Source organism: Herpailurus yagouaroundi, unplaced genomic scaffold (assembly GCF_014898765.1).
Source record: "Herpailurus yagouaroundi ecotype Mexico unplaced genomic scaffold, PumYag 100, whole genome shotgun sequence".
NCBI classification, from domain to species: Eukaryota; Metazoa; Chordata; class Mammalia; order Carnivora; family Felidae; genus Herpailurus; species Herpailurus yagouaroundi.
Window position 1 is genome coordinate 30,503,313 of NW_024412391.1, and position 11,992 is coordinate 30,515,304.

General features: G+C 33.6%; 1 long non-coding RNA gene across 2 annotated transcripts in view; it reads right to left on the minus strand.

Moving 5' to 3' along the window:
• Positions 1-11,992, minus strand: part of LOC121028458 (uncharacterized) — a 207,809-nt gene that overhangs the window by 78,730 nt on the left and 117,087 nt on the right. The window lies entirely within an intron of this gene.

Below are 11,992 nucleotides of genomic sequence, written 5' to 3' on the forward strand. Positions count from 1 at the left end.
GAGAAGAGAAGAGAAGAGAAGAGAAGAGAAGAGAAGAGAAGAGAAGAGAATATGGTGAGTGAGAAGAAGATGGCAAAGGAAATGAGCCAGCAAAATAGAATAAGAAAAGATAAAAACAATATAAAATAAATAAAAATGAAGAAGCAAGAGAAAATGGTATTTCTGAAAGCAAGAGAGCATTTGTCTTCCCTTGGCCATATCACAACTAAATTGTCCCTCAGTATGAAAATAGAGTACCATTCTTCTAGTTTTGGAATGAATAAATCATGGGAGTAAAGGCACAGCATAGGGAATACAGTCAATGATATTGCAGTAACGATGTATTAGGACAGATGGTAGCTACCTACACTTGAGGTAAACATAGCATAATGCATAGAGAGGTAGAGCCACAGTGTTGTATACCTGCAAATAATGTAACATTGTGTGTCAACTATAAAAAATTAAAAACTAAAAAAACTTCCTCCCAAAAACAACAACAAAAAGAAAATACACAACCATGTGAAAAAAGACAAACATCTCGGCAGTAACAGTTAACACTTAAACAAACAAACCTATGTTCTTGTTTCACCCTAAAATTAACTTCTTTTAATGTAAATTGTATTATTCTGGATTCACTAACAAAATCTACAATTACTTGAAAGCTGCCATTCTTAGAGAAGCTATTAGGCATTAGACATGCATTTAAATGGATAGTTTTAATTTTTTATTTCTTACTTCATAATGAAGTATTCTGGAAAGATAAACAGTAGTACATTCAGATGCTGCTATACACAGCACATGCTTTTGTCATAGATATTGTTCCAAAATGGTTTTTGAAGAATTAATAAATGAGTAAAACAGGGGTCTATGACTCTAAATCCTTTGAGGGTAGTATTGATCACAATTGCCTTTTAAGTTTACAAAACCAATTTTAAATAACTTAATTTGGCCTTGGAAAAATAAAATGAATGCTTAAAGAATGAAACATATTTAGAGTAATATGGTTCCAATCCCTACTTTAGAGTGATGTAAATCAAATACCCTATTTAAGAAAATTTAAATCTCACAATTCCTTTAGAAGTCAGAACACCTGGGAACAATAACAAGGTATTATATATTTTTGTGTGTGACCAGAAAATCACATGCATTTTAAATTTAGATATCTGACAAGGAAGTGTTAGATGTCCGTGGCAGGATTAATTTTTGCTCTGTCAGAACTGACCTGGTGCTACAGTTATTTTAAGCTCTAGAAATAAGGAACGGTTATGGTTGCCAAATACGAGGTGCCATCTAGTGGCCATTGAGAGTTAAGACAAATGTTCAGAAGAACTCCAAAGTATTCTGATTATTTACATTTTTTCTTCATGGTGAGTTGTATTTATCACTTTCTGAATGATATGATCCATCTCAACCAGGTTTCAAATCCTTCAAGTTCATATTCCTACAAGTGAATCTTGTAGGAATCTGGTTAGAATCTTGACTGGTTTAATATTTCAACTTCGTGTCAAGAGGTTTTCTTACTTGATTTTAGTGTAAGAAATATTACCACCTACTACATTACAATTAAAATAAGTATTAGAGATTATATTGTTTTCCAAGGTTCTCAAATTTATTTTTTCCTTTTCTTTCCCAAATTAAAGTTGAATATAAATTGAAGATGCCCTACAAAGCTAGACTAAGGGTCAAACAGAAGTATTTGAGTGATATTAATAATTCTCATAGTCATTTTCACTGTAAAAAAGAACAATAGCTTTGGATTTATACAGAAGGTAAGTGCAAAGTATCATGAAATTCCATAAAATGTTAGAATTTCCATATTTAAAACAAAATAGAAATGTAGACAAAACATAGTTTTCATGAATGTTTAGAATTGTTTCCAAGAACTCATTGGAAATAAAAGATTAATAAATTATAGTATATCCAATGTTATGACCTTGATAAACATGATAATGTAGTGATGTACTACTTGATATTGATGCTTATTCTGATCATAACTAATATCTATAAAGTATAGTAAATGAGATTATAGCTCATATTACCAGGTAAAAGTGAAAATTGAGGAAAATTAACATTATCATCATCTTGACATCCAGCATTTATATACATTTACTATGGAGTTTTGATCTAACACATTCATTTTATTTTGGCAATAGTTATCACTCATTTTTATTGAGCAGTCATTTCCAACTTGGGAAATTCTACATTAAGCACTTGATAAAGCAAAGATTTATTAAGGTTCTCTGATCTGGCCTGGAAGGACATCATTTCTGTGTAGCAATCCTGGTGAGCTAATGGGAAATGAAATAGTTAGAATTTATGAAATGTCATTTGTTTAGTAGAAATTATATATAAAATGTATGGCAAAGGTTACATTCAATCAGCAAATATTTATAAATATCTATTATAAGCAAGGAGCTGGGAATATATCTATGAACAACATAGACAATGTTATCACTTTTAAGGGGATAAAATTATGAGTAATATTTAGAAGAGATATCTGATAGACAAGTAAAAAAATAAATAACAAAAGTTCAGTTAGTAAAAAAAATCAATGCAAAATGGGTTGGAGAACAGAAGACTAGATGCAAACTAGAAAAATAATTAAGTGTGCCCTTAATTATCTATTTGATACTTTGAAAAGGTTGGAATCTACTTATGTAGGCACTTCTGTAAGCAGTTAGAGATTTATATTCAGGCAGTAGTAGGATATTAGTGTAATATCCTTTTGGATTATAACTTGTGCCTGAGTTTTAAAAATCAAATACTAATGGAAACAGTAACCCATCACTACAACTGTGCCTCACTATCTAAAGCTTTGAATAGGTTTGTATAACCAGGATGCTTAAATGTTTAACTCAGTAGGACATAACATGAAATTATTTTGCTTTTTTCATCAGCCACTGCCCCAACCAGGACTAAGTTAAATCTCATTTCCTTGATGAGTAGCACATCTTCTAAGAATATCTGAGCAGACTTCCTTAGCTTCCCAGTCATCTACAGTTATTAAAACCTCAGTCACTCATCATCCAGTTTATCTCCTCCTAGCTAGAACCTGAGTCAGGGAAAGGGGAAGAAAATTTACTTTACTCTTTATCCTGCCTCTGATTCTAGCTTCTTAAATTTGGAATCAGAAAGAATGGATTATGGAGAAAAGGCAAAATTATTTTTTCTTAACTGGGCATATGGTTAGAGTGCTCTGCTGGGCAATGCTACTTTTTGGGGTATTACTGATTAACCCTGTATGAGAAGTGACCCATGCTGGTCCTCTTCTAGGGAATGTGCCTTAGCAGCAGCTCCAACTTAGCCCTGTCCAACTGTCTTCTACTTCCAAAATAAACTTCTAGTTCCAAAAGCCCACTGTTAGCTTCTTGCTGCTGGGTCCCAAAAATACAATTGAAATTCAAGTATCATTGGCTGTATCCATTTAATCACTAGGAAACTGACACATGCTTTCCATACCAGATAGTGGAAGCAACAGTTTTGATGGTTTGGAGGCTGTTGGACAAAACAAATGCTAAATTAGAGAGTGCAATGGGGATCTCACTTGAATACTAATAATTCCAAAATTAAAGGGAGAATAGTGGTACTTAGGTATTGTGGTGGAGATTAGTAGATGTGACACATGCCCATTTTATGATCAAAGGACCTTTGACTCCCCAATATTCTTAGGCCTTTTTAATACCCATCATAGCCCAGGAAACACAATAGGGAGTAAATAGTGTCATTTTAATTTTTTAAGTTGAAGACACCAATTGTTTTCCAGGTTCAAGATACAATATAAGATATCTAGGAGGTAAGAGATGGGAAAATGTTGAGTGGAAAAGGGAGATCGTTGAACTGAGTTAAACAAGTTAAAGTATGTCACTAACACTAGTAGCTCATCATTTAAAGACACAACTTGTTATATAGATGCTGCTTTAGGAAACATTCCACACCCTTTAAAATCATTTCTATAATACTGAATATTTTTGTTACAAAATACAGTTACCTTATTAAAGAGGTGATGAATAAACAAAATCCCTCTTTGATATTGTACCTGTTTTCTCTTTTTTTCATGTCTTATTGTAGTTGTGAAACATGCATATTAAAACTATGTCTTGGGTTGGCTGGGTGGCTAAGTCAGTTAAGTGACCAACTCTTGATTTCTGCTCAGATCATAATCTAACGATTCCTGAGATCAAGTCCCGCATCAGGATCTGCATTGACAGCACCATGCCTGCTTGGGATTCTCTCTCCCTCTCTCCCTCTCTATACCTCCCCACTCATACTCTGTCTCTCAAAATAAATAAATAAACATTTTAAAAATAATAAAAATAAAAATAAAACTATGTCTAGAAAATTTTTTGAGTTCCTTGAAGAAAATCAGTCTATAAATACAAGGGTCTATTATTATTATATAGTGTGTGTTAGACAATAAAAAGTCCACATGACTCAGTTGTATTTGCATGGCACTTTTATTAATTTATTTTTAGCTCAATTGTCTTTATAATAGCATAAGGTGCCATTGTGTGAATAATGCTGTATTTATTCAGAGCCCACAAAAATCTGTGTGAATAATGTATTTAGCACTCTAGATCACACCTGATTAATGCCAGTATAAATTAAATACTGTTCTATTGCTGTGAGAAATATTGGCTCTACTTATTTATCATCATGTTTGTCTTTTTTTATTATGGGAGCAAAAGAAAAGAAATTTGAATATGCATGATTATGGAGAATTTGCTGGTCAAATATTTAAATTTCTGTTCTCATTATTGGTATACTACCTGGCCAAGTGAGGAAACACATTGGTCTCTTTTTTCTGAGATGTCTGTCTCATTTGGGAACAAAGAAATGACAAGCTCACCTAAATGATATTTACAAATATGCTATGAAATACTACTCACTTTGTCTCTTTGGTGTATATCCTTCTAAAGTGGATTATACACATTCCAATATTCTTAAGACTAGATAAATATAGTTACATTTGCTTGAGACAAAAGCAATAAAAAGTAAGATTACTAGAGGTAGTTATTGAAAGGAGAAAATACATTCCAGGAAGCAAAAAAGAAATACAATAAACTCAAAATTATTTAAAACAAAATCAACTTAAACTTAGTGGAGATAGGTGCTAGGAAGGAAGAGGCATATACCAAGAAGTACAGGAGTGGTAGGGGAAGACAGGCAGGAGGTATTGAAAAAAAGACTTCTTCTTTTAAAAGTTTTCATACCCTCCTCTTTATTTGGGGACCAGATAGAAAGTACTGTATTTTAAGGCTACCATTAGGAAGGTTTAGGTACATTGGTTTTTCCCTTTAAAAATTAAATTACAGCATCTGCTTAAGTATAATAGACCAGCTTCTTCTGTTTATCTCCTATAACTACTCAAACTCCATTAAAGTTAAAGTGAAGAAATAATAAAGTATTAGACAAAAAAGAAAATGTTGCAGAAAAGGTGAAAAATGAATGAAATTTTTCAACACAGTTTTGAAAGATGGATATCAGAAGGATGATTGGTAACTAACTTAAGGTAGAATTGAGGCAGTCTTAAGGTAAAACAAAAGAGAGAAAGCAAATCAGCACAACTGCTCCCAAGAACCCCTGAAAAACAGTGATTAAAAGCATGAGCTATGACAGGAGATGGAAAATGAGATGGTGGTCTTATTTAGAGCAACTAGGTCCATGGGGCTCCTGATTCTTCCTGTGAAGCTCGCTATGATAGCCTTTATCCCTAAAGGTCACACTCCTTCAAATATGGTGAATGAAAACAGACCCAGGACAGGGCACATAAGACATTTCAGAACACCATAAAGATTTTCTGAATAAAGGAGACCCAAAGAGTGGTGGACACAAGACAGGTCACCAACAATAACTGAAAAACAGAATATAGTTCAAATTTCCTCAAGAATAATGCTGGAAATTAGAAAACAATGAAGCAGTATTTTCCAATTTCTGAGGACAAATAGTTTAATATTTGGTAAAAATAACCAGCCAAACTATCCATACCCAGCAAAAACTATCAATCAGGTATGACAGTAGAATAGAGATACTTTCTAATGTCCATGGGCAAAAATATATATGCCCAGTATATCTTTTCTTAGGAAGCTAATAAAGGGTAAGTATCAGCAAAATATGGAAATAAACTGAGAATAGGGAAAATCTAGGATTTAGGTAATGGGTGATCTAACATAGAAAATTGTCAAAGTCCAAGGATGACAGTTTTATTCTAGGCCGAGACAGAATCAGTCCAAACTTGACAGGGGATGAAGATATAAGACGAAAATCTTTCCCAGGAAAGGCAGTGGACCTCAGATGAGATTGAACATTTGAAAAAAAATTTTAGGTATTTGGTAGATCTTTGAAAGAGTGGGTAAAAAAAAATTAGTGATAACTGCATCACTCATCATTAAAATTAAGAAGAACCTAGATAACTAAGCAAGTGAAAAAAATTAAATATAGCTTGTGAAAAAGATATTCTAGTTCATTATTTTGGTCGGTTCAGCAAAGAAAAGAGTTGCACAGTCTTGACTGTATACACTGAGTATTGTTTAACCAAATATACTGAGAACAAAGAGGGAGCAGAGGTGAGGGAGGGAGGTGTACAGTAGTTTAAAAACATTAACTAATTAACTAGCCATATATTGAGAAATTAAGCTGGCTCTGTATAATATTGATAAATTAAGCATAGCTATATAAATATATTATTTAGGAATATTTAAGTTAATGCTTGAAGAAAGAGCTAAAAATGTTGAAAGATCTTGCCTTTAGGGAAGAATTCTGGTGGTGGCAGTGAAAAAGTTGGGCAGAAAACTGACATTTTTGTAAATATAAGCAATTTAGTTATTGGTGACTTGTTAACTCTGTATTGGCACCTCTTTGATCAAAATACTTCATGCAATTACAATTCCTGATTTGAGCATCTCTATTTGGGAGCTATTTCAACCACAAACTCAATGGGATGTTATCTGTATATGTGAAAGCTTTCTAGTTTAGGCATTAGACATACCCACATAGAGTAAACGGTCAAATGCCCAGAATGGCAAAGTATTAGGCAATGTGTTTAATAATGTCATTGGGATTTTCTTCCTACACCTGGGAAAGATCCATGAAGTAGAGCTAGTCTATTATTAGATTGATAACTTTGCCTGAAAATGCAATCACTTTAGAAGACTTCTTGATTGCCTTCTGGATTTTTTATCTATTCCTGTTATTACTGGAGAAAACTAAGATGTTAGTGTGAAAGAAGGAGGTAATATTTAAAGATATGTTACACCTCAGGCTTCCCAAGAATTCCTCAAATTCTTGAAGATCTTATATGTCTCTGATCTATTAAGTGCTTTCTGAGCATATATCGTCAAAATCCTCTGCTAGGAGGTAGGCTTAGGATACGCTTTATGGTCTAGAAATACGTTCCATACATCACACTAGCTTGAAGAAAACCTCATTAAAAATATTAAAGAAATATAAATAATGTTTGAAACGATAGAATAAAGATGATCCTTTTGTTCCAGAGAGCTTACAGACTGATTTTTGTTAATTAAACAAGGAGACTAAGGTGACAGTGGCTAAGACTAAGGTGGCTCTAATGCCATTAGACTAAGGTGGCTCTAATGCCATGGCAACCTACTAAGGAAACCAAACTCTAAGCCTGTAAATAAATACAAAATCAAAACCTTGGGGCGCCTGGGTGGCTCAGTTGGTTAAGCGTCCGACTTGGGCTCAGGTCACGATCTCACTGTCTGTGAGTTCAAGGCCCGCGTCAGGCTCTGTGCTTACTGCTCAGAACCTGGAGCCTGTTTCAGATTCTGTGTCTCCCTCTCTCTCTGACCCTCCCCCGTTCATGCTCTGTCTCTCCCTGTCTCAAAAATAAATAAAACGTTAAAAAATTAAAAAAAAAAAACCTAAGAATAATCAATAATAAACCATCAACTAGGTTTTAAGATACAACCAATCAAACAGTTTCCTTGCTTTGCTTCCACCTTTTCTTGATGAAAGTCTCTCCCCAAGCCCTTGTGAATAGAATGCTCTTAGCCACTTCTTTGGCACTTCTATATTACAATCACTTGTTGCTCAAATAAACTCTTAAAATGTTTAATATGCCTCACTTTGTCTTTTAAAATTTCAATAATTTCAGCTTGGTCAATTTTAATTTAGAATTTACATAGTTTGGAAAATAGTTCTTTGAAACTTTGAAAAAATAGTTACATTAGATACATCAATCTATGCAAAAAGGAAGACTAGTTCAAAAACTGTATGTGATAGCTAACATTACTGTTCTGTTACAATTCAGAAGAAAGCCTGGTGTCATATTTTTGCATCACTGTTCCACTAATAGATCTACTCTGTCCTAAAATATTAATTTGTTAGCTCATAAAACAATATATTTTTTCTTTTTGCAGATAAAATAGCTAATCAGTGGGAAAACAATCCAGAATTTTGTGTAAGAGAAGGCACAGGTTGATTCAGAAAGATTTAAAAGGGTTATTTTCCAGAACAACCTTGGAAATAATTTATTTAACTGCCTTATTGAGTGGATGTAATGAAATTTTGGAGTGGTAGGGGGGTTTGGAGCTGACAGCCAAGAAAGAATTCTTGAAGACATCTTTGGTGCAAAAAGGTGACTTTATTAAAGCATGGGGACAAGACCCATGGGCAGAAAGAGCTGCACTGGGGTTGTGAAGAGTAATTGGTTACATACTATGGATTTGGGGGAGGTAAAGTCAAGAGGAAGTTTCTTAAAAGGATTTTCATATACTAAAGAATATTCACAGGATACTGGAGGGCTAGCTATTGTCAAGCTAAGGTTGTTTTTCCCTCTAGCAAAGCATTACCATTAAAATAGTAGGGAGTTCCTGGAGAAATGTATACTCTGCATTTGCTTCAAGTATTTGTCAAGGGCTGTAGCTTATTCGGAAGTTTAATTTTACCTGCTATTTTCTTCTTCCCCATATCACTATAGAGGGGAAGGTGATGTTGGGGCTCCAGGAAATGGAGTCTACAGGTTTCTGGAGATTAGGCTATTGATAAGATTGCCTTTTTCTTGAAATTTACTAAGATATTTGTAAACTGAAGGAGACTCATGTCCTGCAGGACTCTAATCTCTATCAATCAACCATTTGTTTTCTTTCCTTTCCTCTGTTTTTGGGCAGCCAGGAGTTCCTGAGGAATATTACACATATCCCACCTTGGGGAGGGTGAGGGCAGTGTGCTAGCTTGTAGTTTGCCCTCAGCCTGCCTTATGCTCTCTCATCATATGCATTACTTTTGATTAGCAAAACATAGGAGTAAATAACCCATGAATAGTCAAAAAAATGTGGTAAGGCTAAAAATTTTTGCCATTTTGACAGTTGACTCAAAACATTCTTCTTAGAAATGCATTTTACCTGGTTATTGAGTAGCTTCTCTTAAGTATGCTAAAATGTTTGATTTTTAATTTAGTGCTATTTCTTTTTAAATAAGAGCCCACACAGAGTGAATGTAGGTTGTCACTTTCTGGGGCATTGTGTTAATTTCATAATTACATAGTCTTGTATGACCGTATTTCAAAAGATGTCAGGGTGATTTATTTTTTGTATTTCTGGTCATTGAGAATGTTCATTGCTTATATGAAAGACCTTAATGACTACAGCCAACTTCCAATAGAAAGGCAATAAATTCTACAGGTAGTTGTCCCTCCAACTCTGAATTATCTTTGTGTCAGTGATTACTTCTAATATACTTGCTTTATTTCAACCCACGTGTCCCTGATCTAAATCACTTTAAGAATCTCATTGGTGGAAGGGGCCTTGAAGGCCACCTCATGGAATTTCTATGTGAGACAGCAATCTCCTCTATCCAAGACTTATGTCTATGGAAGACAACTGGGACAGCTCACCTATGACGCAATGTCCCTCAGATGAAGGGGTTTTTGTTCATCCATTTCTCAATTCCTTTATTCACTCAATCATTTATTTAAGTGTTCATTCTTACATTGTCCAAGTCTCTTTAGAATTTTAAATTTAAAAGAGTAATTAAAAACAATCATGATCTCACAGGCAGGCGATCCTGTTCACAAACCATCTTAGATGATGACATTATGGTATGTATATTTTAGGAGCAAATGCAAATTAAAAATAAAAACCTAATTTTCCCTGTTAAAATTAAGGGAAGATATGCAGCCTACCCATTTCTTAGGGCATTTTTATCAACTTGTAATTGTAAATTCTTTCTCTGCCCCTTCGAGAAGTATGTAACTCTTTTAAAAAGCCTCTTGCCAGTTTTACAACTCAGGAATGCCTTCCTCAAAGGCCTGCTAGCCATCCCTTTGGAATGTAAACACCAAGGGCTACGGCACCCTTCCTCCCAGTTTTTGTGGGAGGTGGAGTTTCTGTGGCAGGTGGGAGCCTAGCTCCAAGTTGCAAAACTAATTGCCCCTCATAAAGATGTGAGGAATTCTTTTTCCTTTGTATAAACCCAGTTACCAGGTGAATTTAGGATAAACTGTGTGTGACAAATAGTGCTGTCAAGTTCTCTTACTTGAGGACTAATTATTGTTTATATTGAAAACATGCATGAAATGAGTTGTATCAGTAGGGCCATATAAAATGGCGAGATTTCTTTCTGTCTTTGAATCTCTTAGTGGGTTTCCTGTGATGTGCATCACATTCCGGTCTAATGCTTATTCAATAATAAAATTGTTTTCTTTCTCTTCTATCTTTGTGGAGAGGCTTTCTGAAATGGAAAGATTTTGTTTTTAATTATATTATTTCCCCCACAATATTCGAATGTTTCCCAAATACAGCTGTGAATATGAGTCATTTGAGGGACTTAAAAACTAATTCCTTCCACAGATCTGCTGAGTTAGAATTTCTCAGGGCCTAAGAATTTGCGTTTAAAAATAAATGCTTCTGGTGATTCTGACGGATGGGTATTGAGATCTTGGACTAATTTGATTATTTGTATTGACTTACATAAATAACTACTAAGTTTGGGCATATGAGACATTTTGTGTAGAACAAAAAGATAAATTCTTTGAGAGTAGAGGCTCTACTTTATTTGGATCTTGACTCCTATACGCAATTAGGTGGTAATGGCACTTGGCATATAGCCGTGACTCAATAAATCTTGCTCTGTTTGTTGGCATTTTGAAAAGCCAAGAGGAAAAAATTCTATAATCTCTCTCATAAATTTATTCTAATTTATCTCTTTTTTATCCATCATTAGCTATTTATCTTAGATTCCCGATGTTCCCCTTAAAGTCCCATCATCCTTTGTTAGTATACTATTTAGCCTCCCACATTATAAACTTAGTAGTTTTCAAAACTTAAACTCTACCTTGAATTATTATTATTTAGGTCAATCTAGTTCATTCATATTTAAGTACATAAGAAAGCCAAGAAAAACAAAATTAAACTTTTGAATCATTTTAAATTTTCTTAATTATCACTTGTGAAAAGTGATAGTGCTATAAAATATTTTCAGTTGTATGGCATCTTTTATAAAAAAATTCACCCATTTATTAATGTAATATCATAGTTTGTGCGATTCATAGACACTATAATCATTTTAAGAGTAGGTAAATTTATTTTGCAGAGTAACACAGCTGTGCAATTTTTTTCTTTAAATATTTAAACTAATTAAAACATTTGAACTGCCAAATAACTGTCAATATTCAAGTTTTTTTCTAAGTTTTTCTCTGTTACCCTAACATAAGCCTTATTATGACAAACTTTTCCAAGTTAATGTATATGTTTATGCCGGGATTTATTATTAACAATATACATTCATAATTCTGCCCCAACTCTTTATTAAACAATGGGCAACTGAAACTTATAAAAAGGATTGAAGTGTCACAACCATTTGTTAATTGTAAATAAACTACATTATGTAATATTTTGTGGTTTCTCTAAAAGATTTCCTGGGTTGAGCTCATCAGAATTACTCATTGTTAAAGTAGCACCTCAGGATTTAGTTCTTAGACTCTATTTTATAAATATAAATATAAATATAAATATAAATATAAATATAAATATAAATATAAATATAAATATAAATA